Genomic DNA, 11,296 nt, shown 5'->3' with positions numbered 1-11,296 from the left:
TTCAGTTTCGTGTTTTCCATTCGAGAATTATTTGGGACAGTTGAAAAAAATGGTGAGAAGACCACAGGATCCTGTGCAACAAATTGTCAGGCGTGTCTATGAAAGGCAATTATTTCCTCACATGTCTAAAGAAATGCCTGAAGATGTTGAACTGAAACAGCCCCATGCATCTGGACCAGTGCCGAAAGATTTTTCCATGCATCAGGGTGTTCAATATAAGATGTATAAACACAAAGACACAATAATCTCAAACTCCAGTGGTACCAACTGTTTTGAACTGGAGGGCAGAGTTGCCATTGTGAGGAACATTGTGCATTCCACTGGAGAAACACATGTGGTGTATGAACTTTTTGAGACAGGAGCATGTTTTTTCAAGTACCCCATTGATTCAACATCTCTTGGAGTTTGTTTACTGTCAAAACTGTCTGGTCAGCTTGCCAGTGCTCCAGTAAGAGACTTTACAAAACCACTGCTTTTATTGCCTCTTTGTAATATGTTTGTGGCTTTGCCTCAGCTACACAGTGCATGACTTGATGAACTTTACAGGATGTCCTCATTCAGTGTGGTGGAGTTTGTGGATGAGGTTGACCCCGATGGCTCCAAGACGGTGGACATCATTCCATCAGAGTGGTTCGAGGGCACCGACGGAAAATTATGCTGGTGGCCACCAGTCACATTGCTCAATGTAACCAAGGCTGTGAAAGAGGGCACACCACCAGCCAAAAACTGGATTCTCTGTAATGTGCGTGTGATAGGAAATGCAGGTAACTATAACTTTCCTCAGTAGACTAACTGCTGCTCTATTAACTTTACTTACTTGGAAGTTTCTTTGACCCCCCCCAGTTTATTCTTTTTTTTTTTTGAGTCAATTTTTCTCTATATAGTTGTCCAAACTACTCCATAAGGGGCTGTTGTACCTGCAGATTTTCATTCCAACCGAGCAGGATCACACCACACTTGATTCAGTAATTCAACTGATCTCAGTCATCACACAGTTGATTAGTTGTATCAGGTGCGCTCTTGCTTGGTTGGAAAGAAAACCTGCAACCACATGAGCCCTTTGCAGATTAGACATCTCTGCTTAATATCATGTATATGCATGTATTTGCCATTAATGCTGCTTTCATGGTTGTAAACACTTAAGGAAATCTAGTTCTATTTTAATATCTGCCTCACTCCTATTTTTGTTTTATTTTATTTTATGTTACAGCCACTTATGCAGATGCCAGGGTAAAGCTACATCAAGCTGAGTATACATCAGACCTGACAGACACCGAAGATGGTTCAAGAAAAAGAAAGTAGGTGTTTACTGGGGAATGCAGATTAAAGATCATTTCCTCTAGAAATAATATGGAGGCAGTAAGTAGTGCTGGGCGGTATGACCAAAAATGTATATCACGGTATTTTTCAAAATTATATTGGTTTCACGGTATATGACGGTATTTTCTTTTTTCATGCATGACTGGGTGTTAACCACATTTTCTAATGATTTAGATAAGAATTACTGCAGTAAATTAACTTAGAATGACCTATTTTACTATCATGAGGAATGAATACTGGACATTAATGTCCAGACAACCGGACATTAATGTACAGTTGTTGTTTCACTGGCACACTGGCTTAGCTTGTCTATTCAGAGAAGAGGTATCACTTCGGCTTATTTTTCATATTCAATCTGTGTTATCACATGCATACTACTGCTCATTCATTGGTAGTTGAATTGTTAGGTCTGTTTGATAAGTAATTTACATTTTAAAAATAAATAATAATTTAACATATTGTTAAAAAATTAAATTAAAAAATTAAAAAATGTCTGGAGTCACGCTTACTGGTAAACATCCACTCCTTCAAGATAATTTATTATGTTCTACAACTCATAAATATACATTAACACTACATACTGAGTGTTTGAGCAACACATCTCTGTGCTACAAAAGATCCGTGGTAAAAGCACCCTGAAAAATTCATATCATAAAAAAAAATAACACTGGTATTCGGTATGAACCAGTTTACCACCTAGCACTAGCAGTAAGTATGGTGTACCTTATATGTTCATGTTAACCTCTCTAGGGCATGTGCAAAACTCCAGAGTCAAGCGAGCAAGCAGCCAGAATCAAGTGAGCATTCTGATTCAGAGGAGGAACTTCCACCCACTCCCCCAGAAAAACTCCTTCGGCCAGCAGCAAAGAAAATAACCAGTCGGGTCTCCAGCCCCACCGCTCAACGAGTCGCAAGCTCCACTGTCCAGCAGGTCTCCAGCCCCACTGCTCAACAAGTCGCAAACCCCACTGTCCAGCAGGTCTCCAGCCCCACTGCTCAACAAGTCGCAAGCCCCACTGTCCAGCAGGTCTCCAGCCCCACTGCTCAACGAGTTGCAAGCCCCACTGTCCAGAGAGTTGCCAGCCCCAGTTGTCAAGCCATGTTCTCTAAACTTCTTACTCTTGTAGAAGAAATGAAGGAGAACCAACGGCTTCATGGTAAGATGTTAAACGCCCTGCTAAAGAAGCAAGATGCATCACTGATAGAGGTTCCTGAAGGAGTGGTCTTTCCCCTGGAAACGCAAGCTGATGTTGAGGCTCTTCATGAGAAACTAGAGGACCGCAGTCTAATGTCTGCTGTTGTAAGTTTACATTTATTTATTTACTTTTTTCCAAAGTGACTTGCACTAGGTAACAAAATACAAATATGTATTGCATTACATGGAATTACATAAAGGCTACAACTTCAAATGTTTAGTCAACTCTCCTACTCAATTGTTGAATCTTTGAAGCTTATTATCTTTGCAGTCCATGTAAGCCTTTTTTTTGTCCTTTTGACCCTAGGTTGCTATGGTGGCAGATGTAGGAGGCACAAGTGTGGATGATGCAACAAGACGAATGATGAAATACGTCATATCAAACGAGCTGGCAATGGAGTACAACATGTTTGGCCGTCATGGGAAAAAAAAGTTTAAAGACTTGCGTCTTTTCAGCGTTGTGTACGGTAAGTAAATTAGAGAAAAAAGGATGGACAGTGTTTACTTACTGCAAAAATAAGGTGAATGGCCTTATTTTGGCTTACCTCATTATAATGCAAATAATCGCACCGGTGGTTATTTGGGTGGGCGTTTAATACGCAAAATGGGTGCAGACCCCAGGCGTTTATAAGAACCAGGCGGCTATTTGCGGCCGGGCAATTAATTGGTGAAATACGGTAGTTTGTGTTATTGTTAGACATTGTGTTGTCGAAGGGTGGTTTTAAAGTTGCACAATAACACAAACGATGCGATCGAGGCAGTGGTAGACCAGCAACTCCCGTGTTCTGTGGTGTATAATTACTGCTTTTGGTAATAGAGTTTGGTGGCTTTGAAGAGTGTCTCATTTATCAATTGATCACCAATTAAATTTTATTTACATAGCTAAAAGTCATAAATCAGTTTGTCTCGGGATAGCATACAACAACCTCTGTCATTAGATGCTCAATTCAGATTTAAAAAAAGCTGCATGCTGCAGACTGTAACATTGTGTAACATGTACTGCTAAACTCTCTGCTCTATTCACGATCACACTCTGTCCCTCACTTGCTGTCTTCTTGCTTCACCGTGCCATGTATGCTATACACCTTATGCACTGTTCTATTCCTTAAAGGAGCCATGCTACTTTTATAACACTAGTGACGCTCACTAACATGCTGCCTGACTTGCTGCACATCAACAGTGGACTGCTGCACTTTCTGATCTTAATCTACTGCATGCTATGCCTGTTTCCCTTACCTGATTAGCTTGTATTGAAAATGGGGCTTTGAAGGCTATTAATGCGACAATAATGCATCATTTTTATTTTATGACTACAGCATACATTACATTACTTCACAAAGCTATTGTGTATTATATTTTAATGTGAGTATTATAATTAAAATGTTTTATGAAATTCAAATACTTGGTAAATAAATATTTTCTTGGACTTAAAATCCATACTGATTTTCCATTATATCTGTCATACTCATACATGGTATGCCCCTGAAATTGGCCATAGTTTCATTCTAAGTGGTATTAAAAAAAAAAGATGCTATTTGTAATGTTAGCTTATATATTCTTGACCCAAATTTGTTTTACAGAGGCTCTTAAGAAGAACACAATGACAGCAAAAGTGAACCAGCAAGAAGCTGAGAGGGCGCTGTCAAAGTGGTTCACCGGGGCAAGAGACAGAGGAGGACAAAGGGCGTCCAGAATGCAGCCAAGGCCAACTTAAGCATTCTCTTTTTTTACGCTGTTTTTTTAATTAAGTGCTGTTTTGAGAAAGTTGAGAAACTTTTATTATGCTGTTCTTTTATTAAGTGCAGTTTTGAGGAACTTGAGAAACTTTTATTATGCTGTTCTTTTATTAAGTGCAGTTTTGAGGAACTTGAGAAACTTTTCTTTTATTATGCTGTGCTTTTATTAGTGCAGTTTTGAGGAAGCTGAGAAACTGCTCTCATGCTGTTCTTTTATTAATGGCTATTTTAATAGCATATTGTTTATGAAGCTTTCATAGCCAAGGCCAACTTAAGCATTATTCTCTTTTTACGCTGTTTTTTTATTAAGTGCTGTTTTGAGAAAGTTGAGAAACTTTTCTTTTATTATGCTGTTCTTTTATTAAGTGCAGTTTTGAGGAACTTGAGAAACTTTTCTTTTATTATGCTGTGCTTTTATTAGTGCAGTTTTGAGGAAGCCGAGAAACTGCTCTCATGTTCTTTTATTAATGGCTATTTTAATAGCATATTGTTTATGAAGCTTTCATAGCTTCTTAAATAAAGTTGAAGTTAAAAAGATAGTTGTCTCACCGTGTGCTCTAATGCTCTCTCTGCCATTGAAATAGTTAATTTATTTGTGTGGTGTTGCTACTCAGATTTGCCTGATGATGAATTATTAGGCAATAATATATAAGTGTAAATGTGTAAAAATGGTGTGTCATGTTAACAGTAGTTTGTCTGTGAATGAGGGAGGCATGCATCATACTTTTATTGTGGTCAGTGAGGTAGCATAGGTCAGGGATGGGCAATACAGCCCACAAATAGTTCATAAATTTACAAGAAAAAATGTTAGTCTATTTCAGGGGTCCAGTGTCACTGCAGGTTTCATTCCCACCAAGCAAGATCACACCTGATATGACCAATCCACTGTGATTGTCAAGACTGGTTTCCTCCTGCTTGGTTGCAATGAAAACCTGCACTCACACTGGACCCCTGGAATAGACACAAACATTCTTTTCATGTGAATTTATTTTTGACCGATTGTGCCGTATCTATTTTGCACTAGAATTTACTAGATGGGGTTTTAGTTACACCTATGTAAATGTGTACATCTACTGTCCAGTGTGAAACCCAATTGTGTGCAATTTGCATGAGGTCAACAGCATTCGCTAACTCCCAGTGTAATTCTGCTTGAAATTCATTGGGTTAAAGTGAAACGGGCCCATTATAGAACTTGTTGACAAACCCACTTGCAACCCATATTTCAGCCCATGTTTTGCCCATATAGGACCCTCATAGAACTTGAAGGTGGGACCAAGATTGGCCCTGCGTATGTTGCCCAGTTGGGGCCCACTTAACACCCAGTCCTAATCCTGCTTGAAACCCACATGGGGCATTTGGAATGGGGCCACCATGGAACCCGCGGACAATCCCACTTGCAACCCATATTTCAGCCCATGTTTTGCCCATATAGTACCTACATAGAACTTGAGGTGGGACCAAGATGGGCCTTGCGTATGTTGCCCAGTTGGGGCCCACTTAACACCCAGTCCTAATCCTGCTTGAAACCCACATGGGCAATTGGAATGGGGCCACCATGGAACCCGCGGACAATCCCACTTGCAACCCATATTTCAGCCCATGTTTTGCCCATATAGTACCTGCATAGAACTTGAGGTGGGACCAAGATGGGCCCTGCGTATGTTGCCCAGTTGGGGCCCACTTAACACCCAGTCCTAATCCTGCTTGAAACCCACATGGGCAATTGGAGTGGGGCCACCATGGAACCCGCGGACAATCCCACTTGCAACCCATATTTCAGCCCATGTTTTGCCCATATAGGACCCTCATAGAACTTGAAGGAGGGACCAAGATGGGCCCTGCGTATGTTGCCCAGTTGGGGCCCACTTAACACCTAATCTAATCCTGCCTGAAACCCACATGGGCAGTTGGCATGGGGCCACCATGGAACCCGCGGACAATCCCACTTGCAACCCATATTTCAGCCCATGTTTTGCCCATATAGGACCCTCATAGAAATTGAAGGTGGGACCAAGATGGGCCCTGCGTATGTTGCCCAGTTGGGGCCCACTTAACAGCTAATCTAATCCTGCCTGAAACCCACATGGGCAGTTGGCATGGGGCCACCATGGAACCCGCGGACAATCCCATATGGGGCCCATCGGACAATCCCATATGGGGCCCGTTTTTTAGCCCACTTAGTACCCACATGGGCCCCACATACAAATGTTGGCTGGGATGAAATCACCTGTATTATAGGTAACAAACATACATGTTTTTACATCATTTTCTGTCAAAGTTGTACATCACACCATCATGTTGCCTCTTGGTTTGTTTGTTTTTTTTTTTGACTGGACGCATTTTGCAGAGGGAAATGTTGCACAACAGCGCCCTCTGATGTCACACATGTTTTGTTCAGCCGACAACACTTAAAATGGGCTGCTCAGGGTTTTAGTGTTTGTTTCAGTTGCTCCTTGTGAGCAACATTATTAGTGTTTGCAACACAACTTAATCTTTCTCATTTTTATTATTATATGTTCCAGTTTGTCCACTCATCTCATAGTCCACAGCCCACACACAACACCGTAGCAACCGTCTAGCAATGCCTTAGCAACCATCAGAATCATGACAATGACTGCTTAGCAACACCTTAACGACCATTCTGAACACCATCACAGTGTCCTAACAACCACTACTGACTACTCTATTAACCCTAGTAACCACCCACAACACAATAGCAATTGCTTAGCAACACCATAGTATCTATTTGGAAAACCATAGCAACTGCCAAGCAACACCTTAACAAACACTCTGAACATCATAGCAATATCCTAGCACACACTACCAACTACTCTGAATAATGTAGCAACCTTTAGTGAATTGCTACAAACACTCCACCACCCATAACATCAATGCAGCTACCTAGCAACATCTTAGTAGCCACCAGGGACACCATAACAACCAATTAGCAACACTCCAGCAACCACCAGGAATACCATAACAACCACTTAGCAGTTTCCTTTGTAACCACTATAGTAACTGCTTAGCAATGCCCTAGCAACCACTCAGCAACACCCACGCAACCACCAGGAGGACCACAGCTACCACCTAGCTATGCCCTTGCAACCACCAGGAACACCATAACAACAACCTTGCAACACCTTAGCAACCATCAGGAATGTCATAGCAACTTCCCAGCAATGCCATGGCAGCCATCCAGAACACCAAAGTAAACACTTAGCAACACCCTAGCAACCACCAACAGCACCATAACAACTGCCTAGCAACTTCCAAGTCACCACACACAATGCAATAGGGCCATTCCATGTCATAATGACCATTGCATCAGAAATGCAATTATTTGTCACAACATCAACATTTTCATTAACTTTTTACCAAATCTCTTAAGCTGCACATTCATACAGTTTGGGTTTTTCCTTCCAAATTTCCACAGTAAAGTACACATTCTGAATTTCACCATACATAAAATATGCATAAAATTGACTACTTTACAAACTGAAACCATTTTGGTGTGATTATCTTCAAAATTGAAAAATTGTAAAATGTAATTGTCAAATTCTTGTAAAATTCCTGTAAAATTGTAAAATTCTTTTCTAATTTGTAGAGCGTGGTCTTTACCTGGTCTACCTGTAAAGCGTCATGAGATAACTTTGTTGTGATTTGATGCTATATAAATAAAGATTGATTGATTGATTGATTGATTGATTGAACATAAAGTGCCCATTCTGTGTGACATTTTACGATTTTTTCAATTTTGAAGCTAACCACACCAAAATGGTTTCAATTTGTAAAGTAGTCTATTTTATGCATATTTGGTGAAATTCAGAATGGGTACTTTACTGTGGAAATAGCCATTTGGAAGTGAAAACCCAAACTGTATGAATGTGCAGCTTAAAAGATTTGGTAAAATGTTCATGAAAATGTTGATGTTGTGACAAATAAATGCATTTCTGGTGCAATGGTCATTTAGGTTTATTTAGGTCATTAGGTCATTTAGGTTAATAATGAACAAATAACAAACACTAAATGAATATAAGACACAGAAGCAAGCTACAATGGTCTACTATTGAGGAATTTCAATATTGGCAAGTGGTGCAATAGTCCCATGTTTGGGATAAAAAAAAAAATGAAGAACTTGCATAAAGAAAAATTGTTTTATATCCCAAGAAAGAGTGAGCTTTGAATTAAATCAGAGATCAGATTTTTTAAGACATTCCCACATGCACTTATGGGCCAATGAAAATCTGACATGAAAACTTTTTTGGGGATTTGGAGAGGCTGCCATCCAGAAACCGATGTGTATATATATATTTGACTAACAATTAGTGTTTTGAACAGTCAAATTAAGAAGCTGGGGCAAATACAAAGTTGTTTTCTGAAGGCCCAAACATGGTCAACCACAAAACCCGTGTATTTTTTTTTTTCCTATTGGATAAATAAGGAACAACTGATGAATTTTTTAGAATTTTTTGAGACCCACGTGTGTGGGCCATTTGTTGAAATGACATGGAATGACCCAATAGCAATTTGCCAGAAACACCATAGCAAGTGTTAGAAAACCGTAGTAACTGCCTAGCAAAACCTTAACAACAGCTTTCAGCATGAAACTGAACTCTCTGGTGACGGTGGCAGGAAAAGGACTCTGGACAAACTGCTGCATATTTTGGATACAATGCCAGTCACCCTCTGCACACTGTCGTCAGCAACCAGAGAAGCTCCTTCAGTGACAGGCTACTCCTTCTCAAATGCAGAACAAACAGACTAAAAAAAACTCCTTTGTCCCCCATGCCATCAAACTGTACAACTCCTCACTCAGGGGAGGAAGGGAAACAGAAGGACACAGGAGGACTGGGAGGAACAGCAGAGTAGAGCAGGAAATCAAGCCATAAGATAAAGATAAACAGTGACAATGTGCAGTAAACACTTTTAGTGTTCAAGTCCAAGTGTAATAAACACTTTTAGTATTCATGTCAATGTTCAATAAACACTTTTAGTATTCAAGTCCAAGTGCAATATACACTTTTAGTATTTAAGTCCAAGTGTAATAAACAGTTTTAGTATTCATGTCAATGTGCAATAAACACTTTTAGTATTCAAGTCCAAGTGCAATAAACACTTTCAGTATTTAAGTCCAAGTGTAATAAACACTTTTAGTATTCATGTCAATGTGCAATAAACACTTATAGTATTCAAGTCCAAGTGCAATAAACACTTTTAGTATTCAAGTTCAAAGTTTACTTTAATGTAAATGTCAATGCCAGAATTTATGTCAACATTCACACTTATTATCTATATAGATATATTTATTCATATACCTTGCCATTTTGCTCTACACTTGTACTTTTGCAGTTTGTATATTTATAGTTTACTTCTTATTTTTATTTTCTTGTGTACTGTCTTTCCATCCTTTAATTGTACTGTAATGCTGCTGGATCCACAATTTCCCTGAGGTAACCTGCCCAAAGGGATCAATAAAGTTTTATCTAACCTAATCTGAACAGCTCTGCACACCATAACAGTATCCTGGCAAGCACGATCAGCTACTCTTGATACCATAGCTACAGTTAGCAAACAATTGCCACACTTTATGGCCACACTGTCAGCACTTTAGGCAAGCACATTAAAAGTTTCCTCAGAAACTTAAACCATTTCTAGTTTGTCATAATCTTCACATCAGGTTAAAATCGAGTTACACACACCCTGCTCCTTTGAAACCACTCCTCTTTCGGGAATGAAGTAAACCTGATCACGTCTCTTCTGCCTGTTTTCATAAAACAGCCAAATACACTACCAGTCAAAAGTTTGGACACACCTTCTCATTCAATGTTTTTTCTCTCTACACTGTAGATACATTCTATATTGTAGATACTTACTGAAGACATCAAATATTTAAAGCAAGATATATGGAATTATGTAGCAAAGAAAAAATTGTGAATAACTCTAATTATGTTTTCTATTTTAGATTCTTCAAAATAGCCACCCTTTGCTTTGATTACTGCTTTGCATACTCTTGGCATTCTCTCGATGAGCTTCATGATATAGTCACCTGAAATGGTTTTCACTTCACAGGTGTGCCTTGTTAGGGTTCATTTGTGGAATTTCTTGCTTTATCAATGGGGTTGGGATCATCAGTTGTGTTGTGCAGAAGTCAGGTTGGTACACAGCCGACAGCCCTATTGGACAACTGTTAAAATTCATATTATGGCAAGAACCAATCAGCTAACTAAAGAGAAACGACAGTCCATCATTACTTTAAGAACTGAAGGTCAGTCAGTCCGGAAAATTGCAAAAAACTTTGAATGTGTCCCCAAGTGGAGTCGCAAAAACCATCAAGCGCTACAACGAAACTGGCACACATGAGGACCGACCCAGGAAAGGAAGACCAAGAGTCACCTCTGCTACCTCTGCTTCTGAGGACAAGTTCATCCGAGTCACCAGCCTCACAAATGGCAAGTTAACAGCAGCTCAGATCAGAGACCAGATAAATGCCACACAGAGTTCTAGCAGCAGACCCATCTCTAGAACAACTGTTAAGAGGAGACTGAGCCAATCAGGCTTTTATGGTCAAATACCTGCTAGGAAACCACTGCTAAGGAGAGGCAACAAGCAGAAGAGATTTGTTTGGGCCAAGAAACACAAGGAATGGACATTAGACCAGTGGAAATCTGTGCTTTGGTCTGATGAGTCCAAATTTGAGATCTTTGGTTCCAACCGCCATGTCTTTGTGAGACGCAGAAAAGGTGAACGTATGGATTCCACATGCCTGGTTCCCACTGTGAAGCTTGGAGGAGGAGGTGTGATGGTGTGGGGTTGCTTTGCTGGTGACACTGTTGGGGATTTATTCAAAATTGAAGGCACACTGAACCAGCATGACTACCACAGCATCCTGCAGCGACATGCCATCCCATCCGGTTTGTGTTTAGTTGGATCATCATTTATTTTTCAACAGGACAGTGACCCCAAACACACCTCCAGGCTGTGTAAGGGCTATTTGACCAAGAAGGAGAGTGATGGAGTGCTGCAGCAGATGACCTGGCCTCCACAG

The sequence above is a fragment of the Myripristis murdjan genome, chromosome 18 (assembly GCF_902150065.1).
Source record: "Myripristis murdjan chromosome 18, fMyrMur1.1, whole genome shotgun sequence".
NCBI lineage: Eukaryota > Metazoa > Chordata > Actinopteri > Holocentriformes > Holocentridae > Myripristis > Myripristis murdjan.
Note: the sequence above shows the minus strand (reverse complement) of the source record.